This window comes from Staurois parvus, unplaced genomic scaffold (assembly GCF_062004578.1).
Source record: "Staurois parvus isolate SC_StPar_1 unplaced genomic scaffold, SC_StPar_1.0 ptg000321l, whole genome shotgun sequence".
Taxonomy (NCBI): Eukaryota; Metazoa; Chordata; class Amphibia; order Anura; family Ranidae; genus Staurois; species Staurois parvus.
Window position 1 is genome coordinate 5,140,281 of NW_028318117.1, and position 22,574 is coordinate 5,162,854.

At 42.2% G+C, this 22,574-nt stretch overlaps 1 protein-coding gene across 2 annotated transcripts in view; it reads right to left on the minus strand.

Moving 5' to 3' along the window:
- Positions 1–17,963, minus strand: part of CCDC92B (coiled-coil domain containing 92B) — an 84,425-nt gene extending 66,462 nt beyond the window's left edge. For both annotated transcript variants that reach the window (XM_089683776.1, XM_089683775.1), the window contains exon 1: positions 17,712–17,963. The gene's annotated coding sequence lies outside the window, so the exon portion shown is untranslated. The remainder of the gene's footprint in view (positions 1–17,711) is intronic.
- Positions 17,964–22,574: the final 4,611 nt, after the last annotated feature.

The following is a 22,574-nucleotide window of genomic DNA, read 5'->3' on the forward strand; positions in this document are numbered from 1 at the left end:
TGTCATACTTATCTGCTCTGTGCAATGGTTTTGCAAAGAGCAGCCCTGAACCTTCTTTTCTGGGGTCCCCCGCTGCCTCTCTGGGCTCCTCCTATTTGGCGAGTGTCCTCACAGGCAGCTGCTTTTTATGGGGGCACTCATGTGGGCTCAATCCCACAAATATTCCCGGACCCCCCCCATCTCTATCCTGAAACATCCCCGTGTGCCTACATCAGCTGCCAGTGGGAGAGGAGGAGCGGGCCCCGACAGCAGGGGACACTGATACTTCAATGGATCACCCTACAGCACAGCTGGAGGGAAGAGAGGAGGAGAAGCTGGCAGCGCTGCAGGGGAGCCACAAAAAGATTGGTGTCTGCAATGAGGAAGAACAGCCAGCCCTCCTGCTCGGCAGGTGTCCAGGCCCTCCCTTTTGAACTGGTGGGGCCCTGGTCCGGTACAGGAGGATTGGATGTACTGCCTTATCAGTGGCCCTGCATAAAGCCAAGTGATACACAGAGATGATACAAATCCTCATAGACACGTTGTACCTGCTTATCTGTAGCCATTTGTTCTGTAGATCATTCTAAAAACAAAGATCAAAGGATTTTTTTCTCAGCTCTTGCAGTGGGGGGGGGGGGGGGTTGACATCACACATTGCAGAGCAGAGAGTTCCTTGATATCTGACAGCTGATTGGGGAAAGTGACTATCTCTTCCCCCTATGCAGGTTTACCAACTCATAGAAAAATACACAGCGCAAATTTTATGAGTCGCCTGCTGTGTGCTGAAGGTGGGCAAGCCATCTCCTGGGAAAATTGGCAAAAGTGACTCATGCAGATAGCAGAGAGAGACAAAAGATCAGAGAGGAGCCACACTGGGTGCTTTGGAATCAGGCTAGGGCCAGGCTTGAAATTTCCACTCGCCTGCTCGCCAATGGCGAGTGGAAATTATGGTGGGGGTGAGTGTGTCCCCCAGGGCCGTCTTGCTGAGCAGGCTCGGAGCTCAGGCCGGATCTGTCATTGGCACTGGGAGCCGTCAGACTGCTCAATAGCTGAGCGCAGTGAAAGCAAAGGAAGGAGTGTGTGCTGTGCTCTCTGCCTCCCCCTAGAGTGCAGTACCCGGCTCTGTGAGTGAACAACGAAGTAATGCAACTTTTTATGGGGGGTGGGGGTGTGTGTGTACGTGTACATGTGTGTGTTTATGTATGCATGTACAATTGTAAATGTGTCTGTGTACATGTGTGCGTGTATGTACATGTATGTGTGTGTGCACATGTGTCTGTGTGTATGTACATGTGTGTGTGTGTATGTACATACATGTGTCTGTGTGTACATGTGTCTGTGTATGTATGTACATGTGTCTGTGCGTGTGTATTTCTGTGTATGTACAGGTATCTGTGTGTTTGTGTGTCTATACGTGCCTGTGTGTGTATACATGTGTCTGTATGTGTGTGTGTGTACATGTGTCTCTGTGTGTGTATGTGTGCATGTACATGTCTGTGTGTGTGTACAGGTGTCTCTGTTTGTGTGTGTTTGTTGGTGGCGAGTAACTCTAAGGCCTGGCTAGTGGGCTAGGGTACACTATAACGGGAAGTGCTTTGTTCACTTGTCTGAGGTTTACAACCACTTTAATTATTTGAACATACAATTTTCAATGTGAACATTCAGTTTGCTTACTGAACAGCCTATACTCCTTTAGCAAATGAACCCCACTATCTCAGTGTGCTCAGAGATATCTCATAATTCTGATATGGTGGAGTGGATTTACTAAAGGAATAGCGCATGTTCACTTTGCAACATGAATATTCACTTAGCTGAGTGAATACGGTGACTCTGGTGTTAATTTCAACCATCACATGCAAGCAGTAAGGTGAACGATTCTTCAGAGCAGAAAACCAGTGAATGATTACTTATGTCCCTGTAAATCATTTGTAAAGGAGGCGCAATCATAATAGATTCCAGAGAGTTACAGAAATAGAAAAAGTTAAGGATGATTTCTCTAATGCTGGAAGTACAGTATTTCAAAACAGTACAAATCAAATTAGTTTCACACATCATGTTGATAAGAATGAACTAAAGTATGTGTGATTTACCTGCCTAATATGTCTAATTTGGTAAAGCGACCCAAGACCCCATTGTGTTTGTGCCTCCTGTGTGTCAGGTCATGTATTCAAGATGGACTAAACTAGAAGGAACTCTGCAAAGGACTGTTTTAAGGGCGCATTCATACCAGCAAATTCATCATAAGTGATGCTTTGCTCTATTTACTTTTGCTCAACTTTATTGAAGTTTCACAACAGGAACATTTCATTCAACTTTCTTTGCTGCAGTGAGTTGCAATGCAGAGTACTACGTGGCAATATGCTGCACTGCATAAACGTAGTGCATCTCCTATTTTTTTTCAGCACACACCATGAAAATTGAACTCACAGGACTCAATGCAAATTTCCTGTGTATGTTTTTGGAACTTCCTTGGGAAGGGATGCCCAGCACAGCCCAATGCCTATGATATCAATGGCCCCTTAAACAGATTGCAAAGCATAACTTTAATGAGCTGAGCAATCCTTTAAAACCAAAACATCGGAACACACAGCCTTGGTGAGAACTGGAATTGGATAAATTGTGGGAGCCTCTGAAAAAGATTTTGGGAGGTCCTAATCTGGCACACATCATGTGCTTAAAGCAATACTAAACCCTTCCATCCTTTACGACCAAGGAAGCTGGTATCTTCGCTGCTCTTTGACCTAGCTATGTGCAATTTGTTTTGGTCCGAATCTAAATTTGGGTGATTTTTTTGTTATTCAGATGCATCCAAATTTCCAAATAATAACCGTAATGAATTTAGTTAAAATTTGCTTTGTCTATTAGTTTTCTAACAAATTCTACATTTTCAGAACGATTCAATTTGGTCGAACATTTATCGACCGATCCGAATTCTGTGTTAAGACTAGCTGGTTGTTAAAGTGCAGCTCCACCCAAAAGGGAAAGTTCCATTTTAGGCTTTAAGGAATTGATACCTTTGAGTAGACACCAATTATGAGGTCCAATGACATTAATGATTGGAGCACAATTCCTCTGACACCAAACAATGGGGTATTATTTTTCCCACTGACGTCTGGACCTTTTCTACTACTACTACAGTCTGGCCATCCTAAAGTCTGAAGTACAGTAAACTGGCCCTTTTGTTTAGAAAGTTTGGAGACACCTGGCCTAGATGATTGGAAGCAGAAGTTGTACTACCCCCATCCCTCCCTCCCCGTAGTCTTCTGGGACATGTGATAGGTCCCAGATGACTACGGGACCATTCACAAGGTGCAGTGCTACTCACGCATGCGCAGTGGGCACCCAAACTGTCACAGCTGGGTGCCCACACTTAAGATGCCGAGGAACGAGGACAGCTGGTGAAACACTGCTGGATCGTGGGACAGGTGAGTGGCTGTTTTTTAAGTCAGCAGCTACAGTTTTCTTTTAGCTGTTGACTTTATTTTTTTTTAGCTTTGACTGGAGCTCCGCTTTAAGATGACTCATCCACTGTCAGTTGTTTCCCCACTGACAGCTGCATATAAAACAAAGAATCGATTGCCGGCAAAGAAAAATTAAGAAACAAACCGGCAAAGAGTCCCCATCCCCCCAAATCCATACCAGACCCTTATCCGAGCATGCAACCAGGTAGGGCCGGAAAGGAAGGGGGTGGGGCGAGCACCCCCACCATACCATGCCTCCTTGTGATGTCATTGACATGGGCAAGCTGTGTCGATGTATTTACAATGTATCCCATACTCATTCACATGGGGAGGGCCAGGATCTAGCACCTGTTAATCTCCCAAGAATAAAGGATGCTTATAAGGAGAAACTGGATGTACTCATCAAGCTTGAGGAGTTGCACATAACCATATTTACTCTACAATTAGTAAAGGGTATGGATAGCACCACTAAAAAACACCTAATTAACCAAAAATATAATAAAATTTAATGAAAAAGCAGCTAAAACCTCACCCTCAAACAAGGTAAAAAGTGACAGAAATAAAAAAAAAAAAAGGTAGCACTCTAACCAAATGATCAATAATCACAAAAAACCATCATCAAATAATAATAAAAAAAAAGTGTATCAAAAACTAAAATATAATCTTAATTGCAAATATAAACTTATTTAATCAAACCAATAAATAATCCAGTGTCATAATAAACAAATTATATAAATTTAAAACATCTATAAAAAACGTCAAAAAAGTGTCCAATAATAGTGTCCTCAGGTATAAAAAATAAACGTAAAAAAAATCTTTTTATAAATCAATCAAATTCCAATGTGCAATATAATAAAGGAAAAGAAGGTGTGAAACTTAAACTTCAATGCTCCAAACTGTTAATACTTGAAACAAATGCAAAACACCGTGAAAAATCCACAACAAGATGAATTAAATCAACTCAACTTAAATCAGAGCTTTTGCTCTGGGAGCAACGATCTGCAGACTGATAGCCTGCAAAAGGGAGGCGATTCAATGAACATTAATATCTTCTTGACATAAAAGTCATAAAGGAAGAGAGAGGGAAACTAATAGTGTAAAATCGTACAACAACTTTATTCATAAAAACAGTCCATGTATTACACTCACATTCTGTAGTGTCAAAGCCGACACTAGCTTGAACAGCGTCTACAGCACAAATTCAAAAGAGGCCGCTTCGGTGTCAGCTGACACCGACAGCTCACTGGGCATGGTGACGTCACTCCAAAGCTCCACCCTACGTGTTTCCTTCCGCTCTGTGAGGACGTCAAGTGATGAAACGTGTAGGTTTTTGATGTTCTTTATTGATTTTTTACATTTATATAATTCTTTTATTATGACACTGGATTATTTATTGGTTTGATGAAATAAGTTTATATTTGCAATTAAGAATATAATTTGCTTTTTGATACACTTGTTGTGTATATTTTTTTATTATTATTTGATGATGTTTTTGGTGATTATTGGTCATTTGGTTCGAGCGCTACCTTTTTTTTATTTTTATTTCTGTCAATATTTACTCTATAGTCTGGGAAGACTCCTGGACCTGATGGTCTTCTGACAGAAATTTATAAAACATGCCGACTTCCATGTTGAACATGTTGGATGTGATGACTGTAGTGATCCCTAAGCCTGGTAAGGACCCTGACTGTGCTCTTCTTATCGACCAATTTCACTCCTAAATGTGTATGCAAAAAGTCTGATGAAAATTTTGTTTAAGTGCTTAAAGGTGGTTATATCAGCTTTTGGTATAACCAGACCAGCTGGGGTTTATGCTGAGCAGAGGGGCAAATAGATATCAATATCTTTACATTTTTTACTCATATGGCTGTAGCAGCTGTGGACAACCCAGGGGTAGTTGTTTCCTTAGATGCTGAAAAAGCTTTTCATTTTGTTGAATGGACCTATCTATAGGCTGTTGTCTGCAAATCTGTTTTTGGTCCCTGCTTCATTGCTTGGCTGCGTATGCTTTACTTGGTCCCTATGGCCAAGGTGCGTATTAATAATTCACTGTCTGCTCCTTTCCCCCGTTTAGAGGAATGAGACAGGGCTGCACCCTTTCCCTTTAACCTTCCAAATTCCTGCTGCAGACTCGGTGAAAGGAACTGAAGAGGGTGCAATTGAAGAAAAATTTAATTTATTTCTTATCAGGTTGTTATGGGTAAAGATCCACTTTAACTCTCCACTAAAATCCAATGTACCTGCCTTGATAGTTAGCAAGCTATCCTTTATTTAAACCAATACCTTAAAGTGTTACTAAGCCTAGGACCCTGCACTCACTATATCTGGTCTCCAACAGTACACAGAATATGGAAATGCAGTTATTTTAGTAAATATAAACTGCTGAATACCTTTCCTCATCAACAGTTAGAGCAGTCTTTGACTTCTATCAGTGTCCAGCAGAGCAGTGGTTAAAGCATGTAGGAGGAGTTTTTATTCTCCTCTGATTGTCCTATGAGGCTGCATAACCCCTGACTCTCTATCTGGACAGTGCTGATTGGCCCTGTGCTGATCACATGCACTCTCATGGAAAAAAAAACCTCTAGCAATACACACCAAATTGAGCATGTGCAGCATGTCCCCAATGCTCTGTTCTATCGACAGGAGACAGAATCAAACATCTTTTTTACACAATGCGTAGGATTAACCCCTTAGGCTCCACAGTGAGTATAACAAGCTTGCTTTACTGCATATACAGACTGATTTTACTGTTGTGGGTTTAGTAACACTTTAAATATAAAGCTCAGCTGCATTAATTTTCAAATATATGGGGTCACATATTACTATTGAGGTTCCTCTTTAAGAATAGTCTAACTGTACATAATGGATGTTCCAATACTAGAACATACACTATATTACCAAAAGTATTGGGACATCCCTCCAAATCATTGGATTCAGGTGTTGCAATCACCTCCATGGCTACAAGTGTATAAAACCAAGCACCTAGGCATGTAGACTGCTTCTACAAACATTTGTGAAAGAATGGGTCGCTCTCAGGAGCTCAGTGAATTAAAGCGTGGTACCGTGATAGGTTGCCACTTTTACAATAAGTCCATCCATGAAGTTTTCTTGCTACTAAATATTCCACGGTCAACTGGGAACAGCAGCCACTCAGCCATGAAGTGGTAGGCCACGTAAAATGACTGAGCGGAGTCAGTGCATGCTGAAGTGCACAGTGCGCAGAAGTCGCCAACTGTCTGCAGTCTCAATAGCTAAAGACCTCCAAACTTTATGTGGCCCTCAGATTAGCACAACAACAGTGCATAGAGAGCTTCATGAAATCGGTTTACATGGCTGAGCAGCTGTATCAAAGCCTTACATCACCAAGTGCAATGCAAAGCATCAGATACAGTGGTGTAAAGCACACCGCCACTGGACTCTAGAGCAGTGGAGATGTGTTCTCTGGAGTGACCAATCACGCTTCTCAAAGGGTGGGCCAACTTAATATTGAACCCTACGGACTAAGACTGGGATGCCAATCAAGTTCATGTGCCTGTAAAGGCAGGCATCCCAATACTTTTGGCAATATAGTGTATCTACAGCAGAACATTTGTATAGGTGTATTAGAAATGACTACACTAAGTACATTGCTTATCAACTGGTTCCCCCTAGGTCTATAGAACGATATACAGAGGCCCGACAGGACTTCGAATACCTGCTGAGAGCGACAATTGGCGAATTTGGAAATGTTGTTTTCTTTTGTAAAGGGTCCCAGTGCAGCAACAAACAGACGAGGATCTCTTCACTGTGACCTTAATATATCAATTTGGGTTGAACACAAAGATCTATTGAAGCTCCAGCAAGCATCGTTTGAGCAAACATAAAATTCTGATGAACAATATGGAGCAGAGATCTATTTCTGGATATGCAGCAGAAATTGCTTCTTTCAGGAAGTCACTTAATGATACTACTCAAGTTCACATTAAATTCTGTTCCAGCTCAAGAGAAAATCAATATGATGCTGCCCATTCAAGCAGAAAAAAAGAACAGTTGACTCCATGGTAATCATTTCATGTGCACACCTTACAATCAGCTACACAAATCTAAAAAGGAGTGAAAATAAAAACAAAACACAATTTTTGTCCTTAGGCCCCTTTCACAAAGACCGTATCTGGTCAAAGCAGCAGGGGATCAGTGAACATATCCCCTTAATAGAGCAAAACAGAACAGATGTGACTTTTGTGACATCTGCATCTGTTCATTTTTGCTGTACTTACTAAACCCAGGACCCTGCATTCACTATATCTGGTTTCTCACAGTACACAGAACATGGAAATGCAATTATTTTAGTAAATATTAACTGCTAAATACTTTTTCTCATCAGCAGTTAGAGCAGTCTTGTGACTTCTATCAATGTCCAGAAGAGCACTGGTTAAAGCCTGTAGGAGGAGTTTTCATTCTCCCCTGACTGTCCTATGAGGCTCCAGGACACGAGACCCTCTGTCTGGACAGTGCTGATTGGTCCTGTGCTGATCACATGCACCCTCCCAAGAACAAAAAAACACTCTACCAATACACACTAAACTGAGCATGTGCAGCTTGCCCCCAAGACTCTGTTCTATCAGCACATGGATTGGGGACTGTGGAAGAAGGGGAGGCTCAGAGAAGACAGGATCAAACAGCCTTTTCAATCAATGGAGAGCATTAAACCCTTAGGTTCCACAGTAACAAGCATGCTTTACTGCATATACATTTTGATTTTACTGTTGTGGGTTTAGTAACACTCTTTGGAACTTTCTGGGCCCATGTTAGATCAGATGTAAACGTACTTGCAATCATTTAATCTGCCACATCTAGGTCTGAAAAAAAAATGGAAAAAGTTGCAAACCTTTTCCATTTTTAATTTTTTTTACTGTGACAGACTCGCAGGTAATCAGAAGTAAGTCTTCATGCAAAATGGGCATTTTGAAAAACGGCGGTAGCATTAGCTGTATAAAGTCGCGTTAAAAACGCACGGTTTTCTGCATTTTTTAGCAGTTTTGCATTAGTGCTTAGCCACATTTTTCCGCATTTGCATTTTTTACACAAAAAAAGTACAATTTTTGCTAAAAAAAAATGCACCAAAATGCGGGTTTGCTGCATTTTACCAAGTTTTTCTGCATTTACCATCATTAGAGTGTTTTTACGGCTAAAACTCCTTTAAGAAACACACTAGTTCTGTTTTTTTTCACAGCCAAAAAACGCTGATTAAAGCCTATGTGTGCAGGGAGTTTACTGGCTGTGGAAAAAAAACACCAAAAGCCAAAAATAGCAGCTGTAAAAATGTCCAGTGTAGATGAGGACTAAGACCGCTTGTATCTGGTTGCCCATGGACTAACATGGAGCTTCTGATCATGTTTGCTGAAAAAGACAGACAGGTGGGCCTGAACAGACCTCCCAAGGCCTCAGGTGTTAACAAAAACCCTTTTACTTACTTTTTTATACCTATTTAATAATAATCTCATACCATTTCAGAATAATGTCACTTCCTGTCTGACCCACTGGAATCCAATGACCATGGATGAGGCAGAGGCATTTTTAAACGCGTTTACACGTGTCAAGCATTTTTTCTCTGCCAAAATACTGCTACTCCTGGATGCGGTGGCAGTGGGGTTTTTATCTGCCTCTAAATGCCTATGTGTGCATGAACACATAGGCTAACATGCAGGGGCATTAATAAAAAATTCATCCAAAATTATACAAAGTGTAATGTGCCAAATCTTATCCAAAATATCACAAATCTATAAAGTGTCCTGTGCAAATGGATAATTCAGTGCAATAACCAGCGTTGAAGTTAATAAAATACTTTACCCATAATAACTTAATAAAAAATAATGTTCTTCAGCAAGGAACATATATTCAACATGAATAATTATTCTTTTCATTCATTAGTGTGTGCTGTAAATTGCCTCCAGCATTGTTCTTGTGTCTTCTTGCTGGAAGCTGCCATTTTGCTGAAGCCCAGAGCCCCTGAGCAGGACTTGATCTGTAGGCTGTCAGCATATTGGCCTCTACATTTTCGGAACAGTGCCAAAAAACAGAGAGCAACTGAGCATGTGCAGAGCAGGGTGAAACAGTGTATTACTGGATTTTAAACAGTATAGGCACTTATTTAATGTTTTACTAAGCTATATCTGCACAAGGGGAAAGCCTGTAGTGATCTAGCAGGGTTAATGGTTCACTTTAAGGGCTCCATGTACACTGCAGCTGCTAAACTCACGTTTAGGAGCTGTTCAGCGTTTTTTTCAGCAGCCCCTGAACTAACCCTAATGTTTTCCTATGTGTCCATGTACACATCTTCGTTTACAGTAGTTTACGGGCAGTTGAGTTTACAGTCATTTTAACGCAACAAACTTGTGTTCAGACGTCGATTTTATCAGAGTTTCAAACGCAAAACACTTGTAAATGCTGCAAATCGCATTTATAAGTGTTTGCAATTTTTTTTTTAACTCTTCCAGTTTCCAATGCTGACCAGAGCCTTTTTTCATCATTTTTTCAAAATGCATGCAAATAGTTTTCAAGGTGCTCATATGGAAAAACACTGAACACAGGATGTTCCTACCAAGCTCGTCATGACCAATTCACACCTCAGACCTCTCCCACCCTTGGAAACAAAAGATATGTTAATGACCATTCACACCTCAAATTCCTCATGAAGACCCCCTGCCAGGTGACCATAATGACTCACTCCATCAGGCACCTTTCCCACCCTTGGAAACAAAAGAAATGTTAACCTCCTTAGCGGTGTTCCCGAGTGTAGCTCGGGGTAAAATTGCTATACCAAGAGCGGTAACCCCGAGCTACACTCGGGCTTACCATGCGGCATTCTCTGGGGGTCCCTGCAGTACTTACCTTGTCCTTCGCTCCCGCGATCTGTCCCCTCCAGCGTCCCCGGCCATCTCCTCCGGCCAATGCCGGCATCCGGCTTCTGTGTTCCGGTCCCTGTGACGTGGGGACGTACGGGCGCCGGAACCGGCGGGAAATTTGAATTTTTTAAAAAAAGTAATTTTTGCTGTCATTGCTATTTCAATGCATTTCACATACATTTTGTCCCTACTGCTTTGTCCTGTGCCCTGCCTGCATTTTGAATGTTCTTTCTGCCTGGAAACTTAGAAAAGTCCATGGCGTCCAAAAAGCGTCTCTTTACGTCAAAAGCGGTTTTAGAACAGCGATAGTAAATCAGAACCACTTGCAGAATTGAGTGATAATGATTCGTGGGCAAATTCGTCATCAGACACTGAAAACAATTTTGCGACTTTGCTCAATGATGTGCGAATTTGCCTCTGTATTTCAAATTTCAGTGTTTTTGGTTTGATTATATTATTGAATTAAATTTATTATTATTATATTATTATTTTATGATTATTTATTAAATTATAATTTATGATTTCGTGTTTCAAATTTTATCATATCCGGAATGTTTAATAGACTCTTGTTCGGACAGATTTCAGTGAGTTATTCCTAAAAATTACAGCCTACAATAAAAAACTACATATTTCCAGGCAAAAAAATGGTACCGCTTTCAGCACAAAAAAACGGAAAGAATCATACCGCCAGGGAGGTTAATGAACAACTCACACCTAATTATCTCAACACATACTGCTGTCTCTGCTTCTACTGTGTGTATTTCTCTGAAACAGTCCGAAATAGTTAATAATTTACCACTTTTCAGTGCATTCTGGGCATTTTGGAGGTTCCCCTGTGCTTATCTTTAAAAAAACGCTTCTAAACGCAAACGCACATAAACGCGTTATACAAACACGGCTAAACAGATGTTTTTTAACCTACATTTTCCAGCAGTCAGTTTCCATCGTTCAAAAATGTCCCATGTACATGGGGCCTAATTCTTTTGGAGGACGGTGATTTAACCCCTTGGTGACTGGAAATAAGTGAATCTGATACTTTGAAAGTACATTATATTTATTAATGTTTACTTCGTGTGGAATGTGGAGGACACACCGCGTGGAGACTGGAATTGTGAAGACAATGTTCTCTGGAAAACACAACCGCACTTTATTGGATACATTTTGCACTGGATATATTACACTGTTTTTGTACAGGACATTTATATTTTCATGATGAAAGCTATTGATGAACACCGATTGTTGCGCTGAAGTTATCTGGTTTCACTGAACACTTTATATATTTGTGATAATTATTTTGGATAAGATTTGGCACGTTGCATTATGTATAATTTTGAATGCTTATTTGATTATTGCTGATAATTTTTTTTTTTATGACTTTATATATTTACACGTTTCTACATTAAGATTTTAGTAGTTATAGTGCAGTCACATCTTCTAATTTGAGCACTATATCCTTTTAGGGACCGCAGCTGTACATTAGGGGTATTGCTTTTATTTGTTTTCATGTGGCGCAGACTTTATTTAAGATTAACACGCACGGGTGTTGAGAGGTACAAAAAAATGCCAGATGCCCCTAACAGCAGCATTACATGTCCAGTGTGCACAAGGCCTTATTCTGGTAAGAGCCCACAATAAACCTCTATGACCCCAATGATGCCCATTACAAAAACTGTGGCAAGCTGGAGAGTGCCTGGGAAACAATTGCCGTAGTGGACATGGCTCAAGAGCTCCAATAGCAGAGGACACCATAACAACACACAGAAAAATCAGGACATACATACAAGGAAAACAATATTTGATGTCACAGATGATACTCGTTTTCACTAGACAAAACAAAAATAGTTGAAAACACATGAAAAATTCTTGAAAACCACCTGTTTCTGTGCAAGTGAAACACACCAAAAACACTTCAAAATCACCTAAAAATGCTCATGCTCAAGTGTGAATAGGGACTTAGCTTCTTTTATGAAACCCTGCAACAATACTGACACAAAATCACTTTCTTTATTAGGAAAATGTATTTATCAAATCCCAAAACAACATTTTATTTGAATAAACACCCTCATTCTGAATTAGCTAAAGAATTTAGTAAATGAGCATACATAAGCCCCATACACACGATACACACAATGAGAATATTGGACGAATGATCGTCCGTTTTTTTTTTTTTGCATGCTAGTCTCATATTGAAAGTGAAGATGTTACTAAAGTTATGAAAATTCTTCTCCAACAAAATGAGAAAATTCAGAAATGATGTAATGTACTTGTATTTTATTTTCGGATGAAAACTGTACTGATTAAACAAAAAGATTACGATCTGGTATTGTATGGGAAAATTTTTTGTGCTGGACTCTTCTAATAATTTCAGACGAAAGCTGTGTACTAACGATCAGATGACCGTATGATTGCTTCGAAAGCAGTATTTTTCATATGATTTTCTGATCCTGTGTACTAGGCTTAAGGATACATAAATATACAGTGTGTGTGTGTATATATATATATATATATACACACATTTATATACCCTGTATATTATCATGTATACTGTATAGTTTAGATTGGAAGCTTTCTTGAGCAGACACCATCTCTTTTTATTTTGTAAAGCACTATGCAAACTGTTGGCGCTATATAAATTCTGTGTTATAATAACAATCATAATTACAAGCCTTATTATGAATGAAAGGAATAAAAGATCTGCAAACACTACTACAATGTCAGCTAGGAAGTGTTCAAATGTTATAAGCGTGAAACTACTTCATTTCCCAATTTTAATATATAAATCTCATATCTGCTTTTTGAAAACAAGGCTTTATTATGTAAAGGTAACGCTTTCATCAACACAGTGCTGAATAGTAGAGCGCGATTACAAAGTGCGTCATTAAGTTCCCCTCCCCTTCCCCAGTACAATAAAGATATGACAGCACTTTAAACAGGGGGATGCAACTCTATTTGAGCTACTGTTACAGATTTTATCAAAGCCATCCTATTTACTAGTAAAAAGATCAGAACAGATTTCTGAGGAGCACACTGCACCACCTTCATGTTTCATTCATTACGCTCGGTATTTAACCTTTTCCATTCAGTAGGAAGGTTATTCTACAGGATGCTGACAGTGAATTCTACAGGAACAACATGAGGCATATTTCCTGACTCTTCTACTTATTAGTAAATTCAGCCAATCTAATTTATAGAAACTAAAGTTACGACCTACACTGAGAGTCTCAAGTTGATTGTTGAGATTTTACATCAGTTTAAAGTGGTTGTTGAGATTTTGTATGAGATCCTAGGATCCAAGTACATATTGCTACACTGATTTTGGATTCTTCAAACTTGCTCCTAAATGTTTTAATTTGTTGTTCATACTAGGGGAACCAAGTTATAATGTGAAAAATATTAAAACTCCATCCCACTATTTAACCCAGCTATGATCAACCTTTTTACCCCGGAGGAACCCTTGAGATAATCTTCAGGTCTTGGGGAACCCTAGCTAAAATTAAATATTGGGATCAGAAGGAAGAATGTCTTTTAAATTGGTGGTCAGTAGGAAGAATGGCCCCACTTACAGTGATAAGAATACCAACTTTACAGACAGTTAAATGTATCATCAGCTCATGTAGATAGCTCTGCCAAGTGATGCTGGACCTGGAAGTATGCAGGCACCATCAGACAGAAGGTCAATCAGCTGCAGTTCAAGGAACCCCTAGCAACCTCTATAGCAGCTATCTGTAAGGGGGGGGGGGGGGTCTCCCCAACGACTACAAATGTAAGGAGAATTCTTCCCAGAAAGCATCACATTAATGTACAGTAAGCTGTAGATATATTATATATGAGATGGGGTCCCCTGGGACTGGAAAATTATTTCAATCGTTCCTTCACATTAAGAAGGTTAAGAAAGACTGCTGTAGAGGAATCGTAGGATTAAATAGCACCCTGGCTGAGAATGGCTGGTTTAGCCACATTAAATGCATTTCCAAATTTCCTGAACTACCTAATCATCTGCATAACACTTCAGCTAATCCCAAAAAGGGCCCCGTTAATGTCCTAATTGGTCACCAGTTGAAAACAGTCCTTACTGCCCCATGATACCATTCACATTGGTCTTTAGTATCAAGGAACATTAGTTTTAATCTAAAGTAAAACTATGTACAGTATATGTTATCACAGCATCACTTTTAAACATCAATTGTGAATGCAAACTATACTTAAAGTGTATTTCAACTTTTTCAGTGAAATTGGGATAACGCCTACTTTATATTTAAGTGTTATCACTCACATTGCATTATCTTAAACAAATATTTTAAAAGTGTTCTTTAGATTGTTACTTGCTGAAAAATCCTACATTGTTTCCCCTTCAATGTATTGTTAAGAAAGTGGGCTGGGGAGTTATGTTAACCATAATTAACCCTGTCTGTACTCTGCTGGCAAATTTCATTATCAGTTGTAAACTAGATGTGCTCACTGTCTGTCCTGACAAAGGATTAAATATCTCAAGGCTTCTGCATTCTATGCTAAAGTGGATCTTTCCCCAACTTCCCCCTCCCTTAATAAACTGTCTATGCTCAGTAAATGTATTTAGGGACACTAACAAACTACAGATAGGTACATTTATATTTGATGACAGATGACTTTGTGCCAAATTTGCACACGCACTGTACATGGTTTGGTGCATCTTGTTATTGTTTAATAATAGGCTTCCCTAAATCTTGTACAGTGAGTATTCTGTATGAGATCTGACGCATACAAAGTAGAGGAGCAGGGTAGCTTGTTATTGCCTAAAGATCTGCAGAGCGTATGTGCCAGATTTTGTACGGCGCATACGCTGTAAGTGATCTGGGACAAATTGTTATTGAAGAGTAACAAGCCACCCAATCACATACTGTGCATGTGTGAGATCTCCCTGGAAGCACTGGTGGTGAAGCCATCTCAGGGTACACCTTGTGAGGATGGGGCTACATCACCAGTGCCTCAGGTAAACCAAGAAGCGCCAGGAAAACAATAAGTGTTTTAAAAGAAAGGTTTAATTCTAAATATAACCTATTGATATTTATGAATATGTAAGCAAAGCTGCATGCACCTAGCATTTTTGTGTATGGAGGGGGTCCACTTTAATGCACTTTTAAACAAATCTGTCCCCTAATTGCAAGAAACAATTACAAAGGTAAAAAAAACATTTTTTTATTCAATTTTTAGGTACTGTGTGAATGAGAACACATATCAAACGTATAGTGTGTGTGTGTGTGTGTGTGTGTGTGTGTGTGTTCTTAGATTTAATTGCTATAGTGGAAATACACTTTATGGATTGTTTATTGTAAGATATGTGTGGGCTGGAGTGTGGTGTACAGGGGAGGTGCTTTGTGTTGGCACTGCTTCTAGTTTTATTTCTTAAAGGGTTAATTTACCTTTACCAAAAACTGCCTATGCAGATAAGGAGTGTCTGTAGATTAAACAAACTACAGCTCTGACCAAAGTTGAATATTGACCTTGCTTACATATCTCATGCCCCCCAGATGTCAGGGCCAGTAAGGCCAGGACTGGGTGAGTAGGGGTTAAGGGAATAGTTCACATTTACCATAAACTACCAATGCAGATAAGGGATGTCTATAGATAAATACAAACTGTGTGGCTTTGACCAAAGTTAAATAATGCCCTTGCTGAAGGTGTAGGCCATGCATGTACTTCATGAAACCTGACTAGAAAGCTCCTAGGAGGTTGCTATGGACATTGCTAAGAGACCCCTAGCAGTTACTGCTCACCTCCACCATCACAGAAGCGAGCTTTCAAGCACTGAGCTCAGAGATGCTGCATCGGGGAAGAGAGAGAACATGTGAGGGGGGTTGAATCATAACAAGCTCACTCTGTGATGGTGGAGCTAGTAACGGGTAGGTGTCTCTTAGCAATGTCCTAGGAGTTTTCAGGTGATTCTTCATGAGGTATGTAAATGGCCTACACCTATAGCAAGGGCATTATTCAGCTGTAGTCAAAGCTGCACAGATTGTTTTTTTTTTATCTACAGCAGGGGTCTCCAAACTTTCTAAACAAAGGGCCAGTTTACTTTAAGGGGGCCAGACTGTGGTTGGTTGGAGTAGAAAATGCCCCATCATTGGGTTAAGTGGAAGTTTTAGTGCCCCATTGTTGATATCAGTGGGAAGAATAGTGCCCCATGGTGGATATCAGTGGGATACATTCACCCCATCATTGTTGAATGTGGCAAGAATAGTGCCCCACCACTGGTGTCAGTGGGAGGAATGCTGCCCCATCATTGGTGTCAGCTGTGGATGGAACAGTTCCCCAAGGGCTGGCTAGAGGCAAGCAAAGGGTTACAGAGCTGCAGTTTGGAGACCACTGATCTGCTGACACCCCTTATCTGCATAGGCAGTTTTTTGATAACTAACCAATTAACCCGTACCCACCCAGCCCTGGCATCCTTTTAACTGGCCCTTTCCACCCAGGGGGCATAAAAGACTGTCCGATCATGTGACCACTGTGATTGGCTGTCACAGTGGTCACATGATTTGGCAGCCCCTGATCATTGTTGGTCCACGACAAGCTCAGCCACTGGCCTACACATAGAAACCTTGGCGGTCCATGGACGCATATTTGCGGTGTGTTGGTGTTAAAGCTCGCCCTCCTTGCTGCTGCAGTTTTGAGTTATGTGGGCAGCAGGAGGTTCACTATTAAAGTGTCACTCCATTCAAGTCTATTCCCTGGAGCCCCTTGCAGCATGCCATGGTGATGTGTGGTGACCGGAACGTGGAGCGCAAATTCCCTTGTGTTCTGCTCTTGTCAGCCTATTCATTTCAATGGGTTGCTAGGCGCATAGGAACGTACAAAAAGTATGGCAGGCACGACTTTTTAAAAATCACATCACATCAAACTTCATGGCGCTGCGGTACCATGTAGTCTGGCGGCAGCAAACACGCTGCATTTGTTCCATGCACTTGGGGTGCCATTAACAATCAGCGGCAACTGCATGGGTCTAAAAAGGGTGGTGCGTTCCCGTGCGGTGCAGGAAACATGTATGGACGCGCGCCTGTCCCACGCCATGTTCTGATGTGAATGAGCCCTAACACAGCACCCCCCGGAATGCAGAGCTGTGGTGTGCACAGGGCACAGGGGAGCCCATTGTTTCCTGTGTGTCCTTGTGGTGATCGATGTGAATGAGAGGTCAGGAGGGATGTGATCAGCACCATGGACACCTCCCATGTAAGGGAACTTTACAAAGTAACAGATCCGCGAATGCACATCCCGGCCCCGTATAGATGAATAGAGAGATCCGTCCCCGGACCACATCACACCTGCCCCCCCCCCCCCCCTCAACCAATGACAGACGTGGGCTCCTCACCCCCCAGAATGAAGGGTCCCCATGCACACAGCACAGCCATCTTACCTGCACACACGGAGATCCAGGCTGGGCTGCCGAGTCACCTCATTAACACTGATCGTGACGCAGTGCCGTGCAGGGCTCATGTAAACAATCCCTCCCCTCCCCCTCAGTCCTTGGTGTCAGTGCTCAGAGACCGGCGAACCTCCTCATACTGCAGGCCTCCCCCTATGAGACGAGGCATCGGGCCAGGAGAAGGCGGGGCCAAGGATGAGGCGTAAACACAACAACGTGACAGGAACTGGAGGCTCCCCCTCACTGAGGACCGCAGAGAGATGGGGGAGGGGCCACCAGCCTGCTCTTCACTGACCCCTCCCACCAAAGCCACCGAATGGGAAAGGAGCTGCAGTCCTCCAAATTACTTCCATGTCAGAGGAATAAACACCTACCTCCGTGGAATAAACACCTACCTCCGTGGAATAAACACCTACCTCTGTGTCTGAGGGATAAACACCTACCTCTGTGTCTGAGGGATAAACACCTACCTCTGTGTCTGAGGGATAAACACCTACCTCTGTGTCTGAGGGATAAACACCTACCTCTGTGTTTGAGGGATAAACACCTACCTCCATGGAATAAACACATCTGTGTCAGAGGAATAAACACCTACCTCCATGGAATAAACACCTACCTCCGTGGAATAAACACCTACCTCTGTGTCTGAGGGATAAACACCTACCTCTGTGTCTGAGGGATAAACACCTACCTCTGTGTCTGAGGGATAAACACCTACCTCTGTGTCTGAGGGATAAACACCTACCTCTGTGTTTGAGGGATAAACACCTACCTCCATGGAATAAACACATCTGTGTCAGAGGAATAAACACCTACCTCCATGGAATAAACACCTACCTCCGTGGAATAAACACCTACCTCTGTGTCAGAGGAATAAACACCTACCTCCATGGAATAAACACCTACCTCTGTGTCAGAGGAATAAACACCTACCTCCATGGAATAAACATCTACATCCATGTCAAAGGAATAAACACCTACCTCTATGTCACAGAGGAATAAACACCCATCTTCATGTTAGATGAAAAAACACCTACCTCCATGTCAGGGGGATAAACACCTATCTTCTTGTCACAGAGAAATAAATACCTATCTCCATGTGAGAGAGGAAAAAATACCCACATACATGTTATAGAGTAATACCTACCTCCATGTTATAAATACCCACCTACATGTCACAGAGGAATAAATATCTACCCATATTCCACAGAGGAATAAATACCCACCTCCATTGCTCAGAAGAATAAATACCCACCTACATGTCACAGAGAAATAAGTACATATCTTCATGTCAGAGGAATAAATACCCACCTCCATTTCTCAGAAGAATAAATAACCACCTCCATTTCTGAGAAGAATAAATACCCACCTACACGTCACAGAGGAATAAATACCCACCTCCATGCAACAGAGAAATAAATACCCATCTCCATGTCACAGAGGAATAAATACCCATCTCCATGTCACAGAGGAATAAATACCCACTTCCATATCACAGAAAAATAAATATCCATTTCCATGTCACAGAGGAATAAATACCTATCTTCATGTCACAGAGGAATGCATATCTAACTCTATGTCAGACGAATAAATACCCACCTCCATGTCACAGAGGAATAAATACCCACCTCCATGTCACAGAGGAATAAATACCCACCTCCATGTCACAGAGAAATAAATACCCATCTCCATGTCACAGAGGAATAAATACCCATCTCCATGTCACAGAGGAATAAATACCCACTTCCATATCACAGAAAAATAAATATCCATTTCCATGTCACAGAGGAATAAATACCTATCTTCATGTCACAGAGGAATGCATATCTAACTCTATGTCAGACGAATAAATACCCACCTCCATGTCACAGAGGAATAAATACCCACCTCCATGTCACAGAGGAATAAATACCCATCTCCGTATCACAGAGGAATAAGTACCCACCTCCGTGTCACAGAGGAATGGATATCTAACTCTATGTCAGATGAATAAATACCTACCTCCATGTCACAGATAAATAAGTACCTGCCTTCATTCTACAGAGAAATAAATACCCACCTACATGTTTGTCACAGATGAATAAATACCCAGCTCCATGATCCCAGGTCCCGCTGTGTACAGCCAGCTCCCCACTGAAATACATGAGAGGAGGTGGCAGTATGTGGTCATACGTCAGGAGTTGCATGAAGCACCCAGACAAGCACAGAGGTATCCCACATAACACACATGATCTGTATGATCCCTAATAGTAGTGTAAGAAAATATATACATATATACATGGCATGGCTCCCAGGATAGCATGGGCAGAGGATTTGTGCTGGGATGGGAGAGGAGGATTTGTACTAGAAGGGGGATTTGGGGGGGGGGGAGGGGTGCTGGGAAGGGGGATGTGGGGGGGTTTTGTGCTAGGAGAGGATTTGTGCTGGAAGGGGGGATTGGGGGGTTGTTTGTGCCAAAAGGAGGCATTTGAGCAAAAGGGTTAGAAGATATGTTTTGGGAGGGGGGATGGGTTGTGGTGGGAGGAGGGGAGGTAGTATGGGTGTATGAGGCAAAGAGTTGTGCTAGCAGGGGTGAGTGTGCAGGTTAGTGCTGGGAAGGGAGATAGGGGGGATTTGTGCTGGGCGAGGGGGGGGGTTGTGCTGGGGGAAACAATATTTGTGCTGTAAGGGGTTAGCGTGCATATTGGTACTGGATTTTTTTTTTTGGGGGGGGGGGAGTTGGGGGTTGGGGATTTTTGCTGAAAGGGTCAGGTGTTAGCTCTCCATCTATTTTCAGCGTGCACAAAAGCATACGTAATGGCAGCATATAATTTTGTTTTTCAAATGATTGTACTGAGGTTTGTGTGTCCATAAGACACAGACTCATGAAAAAAAGGTTTCCAACTTTGATTGAAGGTCAAATCACATGAAAAACATGTTTTTTTGTTTCAAATGATCATTGTTTACGGGTGCCTCCACCCAGGATAGGACCTCTGTGAACAGAGAAGATTTTCATCCTGGGAATTTACAACAGTAATCTAATCAAAGTAAATAAGAGCAGAGGAACTACTGCAACCCTCATATAACATTCACCACATTAATAGAGGCAGACCAATATAGAAATAATACAAGCTTTATATAAGAAAAGATTAATACTAGAGCATACATCCATTGTTCAAAGAAGTATGATCAGCAAGGGGCCCAACAGGAGTCATGGTGGAATTATGCACATACACCCAGGTATACAGTATATACAGTAGCTATTAACCACTTGCCTACCAGGCACTTATACCCCCTTATTTACCAGGCCAATTTTCAGCTTTCATGACATCACTTTGATTGACAATTGCGCGGTCATGCAACATTGTACCCATATGAAATTTTGATCATTTTTTTCTCACAAATAGAGCTTTCTTTTGGTGGTATTTAATCGCCACTGGGCACTTTACTTTTTGCGCTATAAATAAAAAATTGCCAAAAATTTGAAAAAAAAAAAAAGTTTCTTTGTTTCTATTATAAAATTTTTCAAACAGGTAATTTTTCTCCTTCGCTGATGTGCGTTGATGAGGCAGCACTGATGGGCACTGATAGGCGGCACTGATGGGCACTGATAGGCAGCACTAAAGGGCACTGATAGGCAGTACTAATGAGGTGGCACGGATAGGCGGCACTGATAGACAGCACTAATGAGGTGTCACAGATAGGCGGCACTAATATGCAGCACTGATAGGCGGCACTGATAGGTGACACTGATGATGGGTACTGATAGACGGCACTGACTGGCATCACTGCTGGGCACTGACTGGCGGCACTGACTGGCACAACCGCTGGGCACTGACTGGTGGCACTGACTGGCAGCACTGCTGGGCTGCACTGGTGGGTGGCACTCGTGGGCAGCACTGGTGGGTGGGCACAGGTGGGTGGCACTGGTGGGCACAGGTGGGTGGGCACAGGTGGGTGGCACTGCTGGGCACAGGTAGGTGGCACTTCTGGGCACAGGTGTGTGAAATTGCAGAGTGGCACAGGTGGGTGCACTGCTGGGCACAGGTGGGTGATCTGCTGGGCACAGGTGGGCGGAGCTAGTGGGCGCACTGCAGGGCACAGGTGGGCGGAACTTGTGGGTGGCACTGCTGGGCACCGATCATCAGGGCACTGATCATCAGTGCCCTGATGATCGGTGCCGATCCCCGCTCTGACAACTGCCGGTTCTCGGCAGTACTTTCCTCACGATCTGACAGCGTGAGGAAAGTGCAGCCGAGAACCGGCACTTGCATTTCCCTCTGATCAGCGTGTCATTGGACACCGCTGATCAGGTGGTAAAAGGCCGCTGTGAGTGGCCTTTTACCACATCACGTGATCAGCTGTGTCTGTAGGACACAGCAATCACAGAGATCGCCAGGTGCACGCCCCCTGGGGCGCGCAGGAGAGCGCGTTCTGGGGGGACGTCATATGACGTCCATTCAGAACTGGCCGGCCGCAGTGCAGCCGTCATTCGGCTATCTGCGGTCGGCAACAAGTTAATAGAGATACCTCCTGATTAATGTTGCAGCAAAGTTCAGTTGCAGGGGCCCCTGAGGATGATCACAACGCAGCGTGTTGGAGACCTGAATACAAGATCAGTGGTGATGAAGAGATCCACCAGCTGTTATCCAACTAGCCTGGAAAGCAGCTTCTCACTTGCAGAAACTGCAATGTGGCACTGAACTCAGTGTTGCTTAACTACTTTATTACCTTCCTAATAGTTTCTGACATGCATCTTGACCTCTAACTACCAGAAGTCACTGTCAGATGCCTAACCTGGCTCTAGCCTATGCTGGTTATCAAGACCTAAGCTAATACTAACTGTAGCACCCCTCTAATTAGCTAAGGGAAGCT